Raw genomic sequence first — 13256 nt, 5'->3', positions numbered from 1 at the left:
GGATGCAGTCCTTCACAAATAAGCTGTATCGGTGTGGGTCCCTCACAGGGGCCACAAATCCTACCTGGGAAAAACCTGCTTCAGCATGGGCTTCCATGGGCTGCAGGTCTCCAGTAGGACCCTGCTCCATCTTAGGCCTCCCACGGGGTCACAGCCTCCTTCATACATCCACCTGCTCCAGCATGGGCTTCTCCATGGGCTACTGGTGGGTCTCTGCACCCTGATGGTCCTCCACGGGCTGCAGGGCCTCAGCTCTGCCACCTGAAGCACCTCCTGCCCCTCCTTCTGCACTGACCTTGGTGTCTGCATTGTTGTTCACATGTTCTCACTCTGCTCTTCCCTAGCCACAGAAACCCACTAAAAAGACTAAGGCATAGAAGTTGTTGAGAATCTCAGCCTTCTCTCTGTCCAGAGCAGCCAGGTCTCCCGTTTCTTTCTGGAGAGGGCCCACATTATCCCTAGTCCTTCTTTTGTTTGCAATAATGCCTCAGAGCTTTTTTTGGATTTTTTAACTTTTATAGATTTTAGAAGTAGATGTGTAATGAACGTAGATTTTAATGTAGCTGTGTTATATCCCTTACCCTGTAGCATAATGTTTACACATACACAACCCTACTACCCCGTTTCATATCAACCCCTCTAAAATTCTGTTAGCATGTTTAGTCTTCTTTTCAAGGTAGAATTGTAGAAAAACACCCTAAGGCCTGGACCAGAAGATATCACACAGACACAGTGACCTTCAAGCCCAGAACTTTGTAGGAACTCCAAGGACTGTATGTGCTTTGAAGAAGATGAAGATGAGGAAGAAGGGGTCCCAAATGCCGCCAGACTCAATTCCCGAAGGGGCGTGTCAGGGGGCATAACCGGGGGTTGGACAAATAGAGATTGGATGGACCTTATTATAAAATCATAGAATCAGTGTCTGAGAGAGGGCGTGTGGTATGTATTCCTCTAGGCCTACGGACTCATTAAAGGATCTGCTCCCTTTATCTTATTTTCTACACTAAATTGGCCTGAAGTCTTTTCTCTGCAGTGCTTTAGGCAACAGTTTTGGCACTCCGAAAGGTGGAAAAGCCAGACCTGTGACTCCTCCAGATCCACCCATCTTGAGAAGCCCGGCTCCTCAGAACCACACACGGGGGTGAGATAAAAGAGCAGCTCCTTTGGGTAATTTTGCTAGCATCTGCAAAGGGGTTTTTCCCAGAAATAGGGGAATACGGTAGGCTGGGAAGTGAGAATTTGGGCCCGTGTTGTTGCAAAAGTTGGTGTTTTCCCAGTCTGTGGGCAGAAGCATGGGACAGTTAAAGGGAAGTGGGTGGAGGACACCACCCGCCCTCCCACCGCCTTGCGGCTTCAATAAAGGCAGGGCAGGGACAGTGGAATCTACCACTGTGGTTACTAAGGGGTTTTGTATTGGCTTGGTACAGCCGGAAGGAGAGGGACACCTTTCCATGTATTAAAATAGGTTGCCCTGGCCTGAGGTCAGTGGTGGTGCCTGGAGAGGGAGCTCCCAAGGTGATCCCGAGGTCGTGGGTTCAAGTCTGGCGCCGGGTACTATTTAAGCAGCTATTTTGCACCCTTGTTGACATTATTTATGTATGTTGTTTTGTGACAGCAAAATGTTTTGAGAATGTTTGAATGTAACAAATATGGGGATGTTTAAAATTCTATACTTATTATTTGAATAACATTATTGTGACAATTGCATGTATGTGGATGTATTTGAGAATTTAATAACTTCTAATAATTTTTATTTTTAAAGCTATTGGGAATTGAATGAAAAATAGGGAAAATTTTTGAAGCTGTAGTGTTCTGGTTTTGTGGAGATAAACTTAAATGTTCTTGGTTAAAATGACACTAATTTACATAGTGAAAAATAATTACAAAGGCTTTTAGGCAATAAGGAGAATTTTCCTCTCTCTTTATACTATGAAGCAGAAGGTTTCAAATCCTTTTCTTTACCTTGAGTTCAGTAATTGATTGGTAATCAGCATGCAATTTATGCTGAAACAGCCTGTATGTGAATTTATTTAGTTTAAATCTAGCTCCCTAGTAAATTGTCCATATTGCTCCAGTTTCCGTAATATGCGTACCAACTTTGTTTGCTGATTGATAAAAGGTTCATCCCGCACACTCCATCACAGTTAGAAGAACATGAAACTGCCAAACCCAATAAAAGCTTTGTATCAGCCAGCTCTACATTTAAAAAATATGAATTAATGAACATACTGGGCTTTAAGATGGTGAGATGTTAAATTTCATTCCATGTGTAAATATTTTTAATCTACCCTCTACCCTTTATTTCCATTGTCAAGAAAACAACTTACACCACTTTTGAGAAAACTGATTTGAAGGCAAAAAACTACAAATGTTACAAGCAAAACTTATATCTTCTTGACAATGCCAAATGCAGTGGTATGAGTGAATAGTTAGCAAAGTTTTAGTTCACCATGTCCTGCCTTCCTTTTCCACGTTATGTAAAAAAGGAGATTCTGAGTCAGGGGTTTGCTTGTCGTCTTCCTCACCCAAAGGTAAGTTACTTATTCGTTTAGCCAAGGAGTTAGTAGGAAAGTTTCTATAGGAACAGGAATAGCGGCAGAAAATGACAAAATCTAATTCCACCCAACTGTTAAGCAGTAAACTATTGTTATTATGTTTAAGGGGCAACGCATTATTTCCTTTTTTTGCAAAGGCAATCATGCAAGAAGTGTTTTTTACCCTTTTCTTTAACTAAAAAGTAAGTTATAAAATCTCGGTTTTCAAAAACTTCATTCTTTTCTAACTCTGAGATAGGGGCAAAAAGCATGAAAACCCATCTTTCTTTAGGTTTGAGAGATTGATAGATTAGTGAAAGGGTTTTTGTACATAGGGAGGCTGTGTTTATATGGTTTTCTAGTAGTGTATGTAAATGCATTTTAAGGAAAGGCCATTGTACCTGGCCTGGTAGTTGTCAGCATGGGTTGTATACAGTCCCAAGAGGAGGAGATCCCAAAAGGATCCCCGTTAGCCTTGGTTTTGCAGCACTGGAGGCATTTAACTGGATCTGAAACATCTTTAGAGAGGCAGGAGTTATGAAGGCTCTCTATAAATATGTGGCCTTTGCACGGGCTGCTCGGAGGGAAGACTTGGCTGAAGTTTGGCTCTTTTCAAATGAATACAGTGTTACAGCTTATGTCGATTCTTCATAAAGAGGAGCGGTGGAACGAAGTAGCGTATGCTGAATTGTTTTTGGTTTTTAAACCATCTGGGGCTGCAGGGCCATGGCAGGCTGCGGGGCCGGCTCCTCGGAGCACCTGGAGTGGCTGCATGGAGACCGGAAGGGCGTCCCCAAGCAGCTGGGGATGTGTGTGTGTGTATTCCTGGAGCCTGTAGGCTCATTAAAATTTCTCTCTTATCTCCTTACCTAATTGGGCCTGAAGTCTTTTTTTCTCCCTAGGTCTTCTAGGCAACAGTTTTGGCAGCCTGAAAGGTGGAAAAGCGGGACCTGTGGCTCTCCAGATTGGAAAATTTCATCCAGCAGGAAATTCTTCTTCGGCCGGCATATTTTGGAGAATTCCCGCACTGATCTTGAGAGGCCCAGCTCCTCAAAACCACACACGGAAGTGAGATAAAAGAGCAGCTTTTTGTTAGCAGCTGCGAACTGCTATTTCCCAGGAATAGGGGGTACAGTGGGACTGGGAAAGGGAAACTTAGACTTGGCCCAGAAGTTGCAAAAGTCAGTGTTTTTCCCAGTCTGTGGGCGAAAGAGTTTGGCCGGGGCGGGCAGTTGGACTGTCTGTGAGGTTTCGGTAAAGGCAGGGCAGAGGGAAACTCAGGTGTTTCGTGTTTTGTGTTGGCCAGGGGGGCCGAGCAGGGGGACGCTTCTCCGTGTGTTGAAGTACTGTGTTATGGCCTGAAGCCGGCAGTGGCGCTCGGGGAAGGAGTTTACACAGTGCTCCTGGGTCTGTGAACTCTAATCCCGGTGCTACTCCTGTCTGTATTTTGTCATCATGGGTTGTACGCTGGCCAAGGAGAAGAAGATCCCTAAGGGATTCCCTCCGGCTTTGGGGGGGGCCGCCCCCTCAGGGGCTGCGGGAGCGATGTCGCCCGTAGCGGCTTCAGGCGCGGTCGCTAGCGGGGAGGCGGCGGCCCCCTCAGGAGCTGCAGGGTCGGTTCTGGCTGGAGCCGCCCCAGGGGTGGTGCTGACTGCCGGCGCGGTTGCTACGGCAACGGGGGCTGCCGCCCGCACAGGCGTAGTTGCGGGCGTGGACGGCTTCGTCCCCGCAGGGGCCGACACGGCCCCGGGAAGAGGGGTGGAGCCGCCCTCTGCGGCCGGAGCTGTCCCCATGGTGATGGGAGGCACCGGCGTAGACCTTAGAACTGCGGGAGGAGGAGCAGGGGCGGTGCCTGCAGCCGGGATCACCGCCCCGGCCGACACGGGGCCCTCCGGCTCCGTCATTGTGGGCGGAGCTGGAGCCGCCCCCTTTCCCCCAGCATCGCTGCGCCGCCCAGTTATGTAGGATTTCCCACTGTGGAAGGGGGGAAGCAGGAACTGGAGGCATTTCCAGCTTCTGCCCCATATCATCAGGGAACGAGCACTCCAAGAAAGAGCAAATCAATCCCGGCCTTCGACAGGAAGCAAAGGCAGGGTCTTCCCCCCTTTGACCCCTCGAGTGTGAAAGTCGAAACTCGAGACAGTGATTTTACTGACACAGATACAGAAGCCTCTGATGGCAAATTAGATAGTAGCACGGAGGAGGAAAAACCTCCTGTAGTAAAACCAAAAGCAAAGGGGAGGAGAGTCTGTGAAGCCCTAGCAGATTCCAGCCCAGTGGCTAGAAGAACGAGGACAAAGAAGGAAAAACCTGTGGTAGAGGCTCCCTTAATACAGGCTATGGGTAACCAAGGCCCAGTGTTAATAAAGGCTCCTTTTTCTCTGGTTGAATTGCAGCAGTGGAAAGCTTTTGTCGGAGCATATAGAGATAACCCAGATAAAGTGGCTAATTATATGGAAAGAGCAATTAGAACACAAAATCCAGATTGGTGTGACTTAGAAGAGATGATGGATACATTACTTGACTCCACAGAGAAGGAAATGGTTAAGCAAGCTGCTCAGTCTAGAACTGAGCTACTAATAACAGGTGGAGTACTCACAGGGAAACTTAAGGATACTTTCCCCCTAGAGGACCCGAAGTGGGACCCTAATTTACCAGAGAAAAAAGAAGCATTGAAACGCTATCAGGACTGGGTAGTGTATGGTTTCAGGCATGGGATTCCAAAGGCAGTGAACTGGTCAAAGGTGGATGAAGTAAAACAAGATAGAAATGAGTCCCCAACAGACTTTCTGAATAGGCTAAAAGAGGTTATACGAAAATATACAGACATAGACACGGAGTCAGGTTTCGGGGAAAAGTACTTGGTCTATTTGTTCATATACCAGTCTGCGGATGATATAAGGAAAAAGCTGCAGGAGGTAGGGGGCAGGAAAGATATTGGTGTATTATTGGATATTGCTTGGACAGTGTATCGCAATAGAGATCAGAAAGGCAGGGCAAGGGTGCTGAAGCTAGAGGAAGATACCTGCCATGTACTCCACAGAAGCAGTAACTGTCAGGAACGCCGCAAACATAATGCCCACCACAAGTATGATTTGGCAAACGATCGATGTTTCTTCTGTAAAAAGAAGGGACATTGGAAAAGGGATTGTCCAGACTTGAAAAGAAGCAGAAATCCAGTCCCTCAACTGTCTGTGAACCGGGATGCATGAAGGGGACTGGAGGATTCTTCCCCAGCAGAACCTCTGGTTATAGCTAAGTTGGGGGAAGAAGAAGTTGAATTCTTGGTTGATACAGGCGCAGCATATTCTGTGTTAAATACCTTAGAAGGGAAATTGAGTCGTGATACTATAAACTGTGGTTGGTGCTACAGGGGTAAGTGAAACCAGGCCTTTCTTTACACCTTTGAGATTTAAATTAGGTAAACACTGGGTAACTCATCAATTCCTCTATATGCCAAACTCTCCCAAGCCTTTATTGGCTAGAGACTTATTCGAGAAATTAGAAGCTGAAATTAAATTTTGCAAGGGGGGGAAATAAAAGTCATAATTCCTGACACTAAATATATCAAGGCAGCTACCTTCTTCATACAGGAGAACCACAGAGAGATCCTCACAGATGGATGAGAATGAATGAGAATGCTGTCATCCCTATAGTATGGGCTAGCGAGTGTCCTGGGAGATCCAAACAAGCAGAGCCTGTAAGCATCACACTCAAACCAGGAGCAACACCGGTAAGACAAAAACAATACCCCTTGAAGCTAGAAAGCTGTAAAGGGTTAGCACCCATAATTGAAAATTTCTCAGATTTGGGTTATTGGTAGAACATGAGTCCAAATTCAACACCCCTATCCTACCGGTAAAGAAGGCTGATGGCAAGAGCTATCAATTGGTCCAAGATCTGAGGGCAATCAACAAAATAACCAAGGACATATACCCAGTAGTAGCCAACCCCTATACCTTATTGACCACATTAACAGATGATTTAGGGTGATTTACTGTGCTTGATCTCAAGGATGCCTTCTTCTGCATTCTCGTACATAAGGATAGTCAAGAGCTTTTTGCTTTTGAATGGGAAAATCCCGAGACAGGGAGAAGAACTCAACTCCCCTGGGCAGTTCTACTGCAGGGCTACAAGAACAGCCTGGCGATATTTGGAAACCAACTGGCAAAAGAACTGGAGGACCGGTGAAGGTAGCAACCAGAAGGAGTTGTCCTGCAGTATGTAGATGACATACTAATTGCTGCCAAAAGTCAAGACAAATACATTGAGCTCACTGTAAGTCTTTTAAACTTTTTGGGACTAAGTGGGTATAGGGTCTTGAAAGAGAAAGCACAGATTGCAAAGGAGATAGTCATCTATCTGGGGCTTGAAATGTACCATGGACATCGACAGCTCAGCACAGACTGGAAAGAAGCCATTTGTAGTCTCCCAGAGCCCCACACCGTATGAGAAATGCAGGCATTCCTAGGAATGATAGGATGGTGTCACCTGTGGAAAGTTAACTATGGGCTACTAGTCAAACCCCTATATGGAACACTGAAAGCAGCCAAGGAAGGAGTTGTAACATGGACAGATGAGACCAGAGCCGCATTTAAACAGCTGAAGCAATCTTTAATGTCAACTCCAGCATTGAGACTACCAGACCTAACTAAGCCTTTTGAACTGTTTACATATAAGCAACTAAATGTTGCTCTGGGGGTATTATCACAGACCCTGGGAAACCAGCAAAGGACTGTGGCCTATTTCTCCAAACATCTAGACAGTTAGCCAAGAATGGCCGGGGTGTCTGAGAGATGTAGCAGCAACTGCAATCCTGATCCAGGAGGCCTGAAAACCCACCCTTGAGCAGCGCATTGTCGTGTATGTACCCCATGCAGTCCAAGCTGCACTTGAGCAGAAGGGGGGCCACTGGCTGTCCCCTAGCAGGATGCTTAAATACCAAGCTGTGTTGTTGGAACATGATCATGTTACCGTGAAAACAACATCTATTGTAAATCCTGCTATGTTTCTGTCCTCAACATTGACTGACAGTGTGCCTGAGCATGACTGTTTGCAGACCATTGAGGAGGCCTATTCCAGGAGACAAGACCTGAAGGACGTGCCTCTGGAAAACCTGGACTGGGAACTGTACACGAACGGAAGCAGCTTCATGCGGGATGGTAAGAGAATGACAGGATATGCAGTGACAACCAAGGATGAAGTAATTGAGATGAAGGCCTTGCCAGCAGATGTGTCATCCCAAAAAGCAGAGCTAATTGCACTGACAAGAGCTCTAGAACTGAGCGAAGGAAAGAAGTTAAATATCTGGACTGATTCTAAGTACGCATTCAGTGTTGTACGTGCCCGTGGAGCCATCTGGAAAGAGAGAGGGCTACTAACAGTGGGATCAAACATGCTGACCAAATCCATGCACTCCTGCAGAGTATTTGGAAACCAGAGGATGTGTCTATCATGCATTGCAGATCTCATCAAAAGGGGAAAACAACTCTCGAATTGGGAAATCATTTTGCTGACCAGGCGGCAAAAGGGGCTGCAGAAAAAGGTATCCTAGCAGTAATACCACAGAAAGAAATTGTTCTGTCAGGGTTCACCCCAAAATATGATGAGAAAGACCACCAGTTAGTTAAGTCCCTTAATGCTGAAATCAAAGAAAGTGGATAGGCTGTTACACCTACAGGACAGGTTGTGATCACACCCCAACTTCTTAGGGAGATAGCTCTACGGGAACATGAGGCTACCCACTGGGGACCAGAAATCTTCTAAAACATTTGAAGAAGATAGTAATAGGGACAGGTATGACCGAAGTTGTGCAATCCATTGTAAGTAAATGTGAAATCTGCAGGCAAAACAATTCTGATACAACTAAGAGAGTGGTGCTGGGGGTAACAAAGGCCAGGGACCTTCCAGGAGATTATTGGCAAATAGATTTTGCTGAGTTACCACTCAGGGAGGGATACAAGTACATACTGGTTGACACCTTCAGTGGATGGCCTGAAGCTTGCCCCTGGTTCACTAACACAGCAAGGAAGTGGAAAAAACTTTGCTCAACCATATAATTCCAAGGTTTGGGGTTCCTCTAGGAATGTCATCAGATAGAGGGACACATTTCATTGCAACAGTAGTGAAGGAGGTTTGTCGTGTCCTGGAAATTGTCTGGGGCCTGCATACTCCCTACAGACCTGAGGCAAGCGGCAAAGTAGAACATATAAATGGTACTCTTAAAATGCAAATTGGTAAAATTTGTCAGGAAACATTCATGTCATGGGTTCAGGCTTTGCCTCTAGCTCTGCTGAGTATTCACATACAACCAAAACGGAGAGATAACCTAAGTCCTTATGAAATATTATGTGGGAGACCATACCAAGCTCTGCATATTCCAGGGGACATTCACATGAGGGGAAAAGTTGATCTACAAAAGTATTTAATGACTGTAGGCTATACTTTACAGAAACTCCATAGATTTATTGAGTTATCCAGACCTATAGGACTGGACACCCCTTCTCATCAGTTCCAGCCTGGAGACTGGGTCTACGTTAAATGATGGGACAGTGACCCACTACAAGCCAAGTGGAGAGGACCATTCCAAGTCCTGCTGACTTCCCTCACTGCCATCAAAGTTGCTGGCAAAGGACCCTGGTTTCATTACTCCAGAGTAAAGAAAGCTTCAGTTCCTGGAACAACTAGCAAATCAGAGCCTGACACAGATGAAGAGGATGCACTAATAAAGTAAGAGAAGTAGTAAAAAGTTTACTTAACCACATAATCCCAAGATTTGGGGTTCCTTTAGGAATGTCATCAGACAGAGGATCACATTTTATTGCAGTGGTAGTGGGAGAGGTCAGTCAAGCTGTGGGAATCACTTGGGTTTTGCACAGTCCCTATAGGCCTCAGGCAAGTTGTAAGGTCAAACACATGAATTATACTCTCAAAACACAGATAAGCAAAATTTACCAAGAAACTTCCATGATGTGGGTTCAAGCCTTGCCCACAGCTCTACTGAGGATCTGCATACAGCCAAGATGCAGGGGTGATATAAGTCCTTATGAGATATTATACAGTAGGCCATACCAAACTCCACATATTCCAGGAGAAATTCACATGAGGGGGAAAATTGATTTGCAAAATTATTTAATGGCTTTATGATCTACTTTGCAGAAGCTACAGATATATGTCGTGACATCCAGACCAATAGGATTGGACGCTCCTGCCCATCCATTCCAGCCTTGGGACTGAGCCTATGTTACATGGCGGGACAGCTATCCTTTGCAAGCCAAGTGAAGAGATCCGTTTCAAGTTCTGCTGTCCACCCTCACCGCAGCCTTGGTTGGTGGCAAAGGATAGTGGATTCACTACTCCATAATTAAGAAGGCCTCTGCTCCCTGGACAGTAGAACAAAAGCAGATAAGATAAAAAGAAATGTCGTTTAAACCACTCTTTTTATGTGTACTTTTTATGTGTACTTTTTATGTGTACTGCTGGGATCCATGAACCAAGTTTGGGACCAGAATTTACATTTGACCCTAGTTCAGAATGTTTCTAGTATTTTTCATAAAAATGACTGTTGGATTTGTACTCAAATTCCAACAACTGGTAAGAAAAGACCTTTGACTGAAACAAACTTCAATGAGGTCCACAAACTCCAGGACCATACGACACACATGACACACACAGGCTCAGGAACTCTCACATCTGAATGGTGTGGACAGATCAAGAGAACCTACCTACCTATAGCCCTAAGGAGCTTAATCCTTAACCATGAAAACTACATGGTTCCCTGCATAGTTGTTAATGCCATGGGATAGGTCATTCTTCCTTCATATTGCCATTAAATTAAGTCCAGAGTGAAACTAACATCAGAACTTATAAAGGGATTGGCACAAATACCCTGGAGAATGACCCCCACACACAGAGTTCAGGATGCTACTGGATATGCAAAAATGAAGCGTGAAAAGTTTTACCCTTTAATAAGGATGGGGCCTGTGTTCTTAGAGCCTTAGTTCGAAACATAACGATATTCCATCGAATTAATTAACAAGGTGGGTGGGTAAGAACTTACGTAAAAAGAATAAAAAGATCCAATAATGCCCCTGTTGATCATCCCATGGCCTTTCACAGTTTTGTTAGAGCTCTTATTCCTTCTTCATAAGTAAGTGAATGAGAAGAAAGGAATTGTCAACATTTCAGCCACTACTGAACACACTGAGAATCGAACTTGAGATGCATTCACTGCCTTACAAGACATCGTTTGTCTAGTGTAGTTCTGAAGAACAAAATGGCTCTCTTATGTACTGCTGTTAACACCAGTTGCTGTACTTATGTACATCAAAGCGAAAGAATTGCCACAGATCTTGCAGAAATTTTGAAACAAACTCAAACCCTACGCCAGGTAGCCCTTGATTATACCTCTTTAGGTTTTGAAAACATTTGTCACAAACTCACTTCATGGTTACCGAATTGGACCTGGATAAAACAGCTTTTTGTGATAATTATACTTATCATTTGTGGGTTTATATTGGCTTGCTTTATGATTCAATGTTGTCGTTCGTCTTTATGGTTCAATGTTAAATATAGGTAGTAGAAAGTTAACAGGATGAAGTCCTTTAAAGCCTCTAAAAGGGGGGACTTGCAACTATAAAGAATAATGTAGCTCATTAGTGACTATAATTTACTAATGTAACCTAAACTATGTAGTTTATCATTCTTTGTTAAGGGTCTCAACAGGCAGGAATTTTAATGAGGTAGAAGGTTCCTCTACTGTGAAGCAGGGACACAAAACTAGCAAACTAGTCAAAGCTGGTCATAGACCTTGACACCATTCCAGAAGATGTGATGCTGTGCCAAAAGCAAGGGATCAAGAAAAAGACAAACTGAGGAAGACAATGGAGATGACCACCAGGGTTCTTCATGACCACCAACAGAACCTCAGATTCAAATTCAAGGGGCATGTCAAGGGTGGAACAGTGGGTGGAATGGTTTTGGAAGTAGGAGGAACAAGATAAGGCAATGCCTGAATTTGTAATTAGGTAGATGAATAAAGCTATAGATCCTTTTGTGATTCAACATGCACAATTTGGAACACATTTCCTGTGCATCCACCATGCTATAATAAAGAATGCTTGCTTTCTAGTACTCAAAAGAGTCTTAGAGAGTTCTTTTTCTGGCTTTTCTGGCGTCACTGCTAGGAAAAGTGTGATAGGGTGTGTCACCACTCTTGTGGTTTAAACCCAGCTGGAAATTAAGTTCCAAGCAACTATTCCCTTCTCCCCATCCCCTCCAGTGATAAAGGGACAAAAAGGCAGAGATTATGAGTTGAGATAAAAATTTATTGGAAAAAGAGCAATGAGATATTGAAAACAAACAGTAACAGCAACAATACTAATAACAATACTGTATAAAAGGGGGTGATTACATGCAAAAATGCTTACAGAAATCTGACTAACCTGATGTTACTAGAGCCTGGTTCCACACAGCTTCCCAAGACAAAGGAGGAAATGGCAGATGCTACCGCAGCCTTGCCTCTTCCTCCTGTTCTGAAGGCCCTACTTCCTTGTCATTCCTCACTAAGCAAGCTAATTTGGTCTTGGATTTCTTCTTCTGTATAGGTGCAACTGTAACTTGCACGAGTTCTTCCTCTGGTTCACCTACAGTTTGTGTGGCCACGGTGCCTGTTGGTTTGCTTTCCTTCCCCATCTACCTGGAGGTGCTGTCTAGTAACAAGCAGTGCCCAATAAATATTAGCCAGAGATTGGCACGTTGCATAACTTCACACCTCTTCGGAACTGCCACAGCATTTTTCCTTCACATGTTCTATCACATCAACAGGGTTCTGTAATTGTTCAGGGATATGTTCAAACACACTGCTGCCAGGCATAATGCAGCTTTCTAAGACAAAAGGAGTGGGAACCGTTAGACACACCATGACTGCTTTTACGAACCCTATTCAACCTGTTTGAAACTCAAATAGTACATGGAGAGTGACTGTTAATTATGGAGACTTGGTACAGTCATCCTCCAACTTGCAGTTACAGTACCAGATGTGGTTACCCTCATGGAGAGACTCAGAAAAAATTTACATCCCTGGAAGGTGGCATTGAATCTTGTTAATGCTTTCTTTTCACTGGCCATTGCTTCAGAATGTCAGGACCAGTTTGCCTTTACCTGGCAACAAAAGCATCATACCTTTGAGGCATTGCCTCAGAGATTTAAAAGCAGTGTCTACATTTGACACCAAATGGTGGCTGCTGATGTTGTGCCCACCAGTTGTGGTCAGGTACTAGCGCTGTGTACCATTATACTGATGATCTACTGATTATGTCGGAGTCACAATGAAAAATTGAGGCAGCTGCTGAATCTCTACAGGCCCCCTTACAGGACCGAGGCTGGGTGATTAATTCAAAGAAGATAGAGGGCTCTAGTAATACTGTACATTTTCTGGGAGTAGTTTGGCATGGGCAGCTCAAGGAAATACCAGCCACAGTGAAGCAACTGCACACTTTCCTGGGGTTTTCAGCATACTGGAGAACCTTCGTTCCATACCTGGCGGTACTACTGCACTCTCTGCAGGAACTGACTAGGAAGAAAATTGTTTGGCAATGGGTCAAGCAATAACAAGAAGCCTTTGATGCCTGCAAGAATGTTTTGATTAAGTATGCCCAATTATACATAGCTGTGTTTAAGGGTATTACAAAGACCCCAGAGGAAAATGAAGCGGGCTCAGTA

General features: G+C 44.6%; 1 long non-coding RNA gene across 1 annotated transcript; it reads left to right on the top strand.

Annotated features, from left to right (window-relative positions):
• The first annotated feature begins 329 nt into the window (after positions 1–329).
• LOC120324821 lies at positions 330–11666 on the top strand. Its single transcript, XR_005566462.1, has 3 exons — positions 330–1141; positions 3437–9263; positions 9693–11666. It is a non-coding gene; the product is annotated as an uncharacterized LOC120324821 (long non-coding RNA).
• Positions 11667–13256: the final 1590 nt, after the last annotated feature.

The sequence above is a fragment of the Pipra filicauda genome, unplaced genomic scaffold (assembly GCF_003945595.2).
Source record: "Pipra filicauda isolate LSUMZ 115617 unplaced genomic scaffold, ASM394559v2 scaffold124_size2119055_pilon, whole genome shotgun sequence".
Taxonomy (NCBI): domain Eukaryota; kingdom Metazoa; phylum Chordata; class Aves; order Passeriformes; family Pipridae; genus Pipra; species Pipra filicauda.
This window is presented reverse-complemented; position numbering and strand designations above follow the sequence as displayed.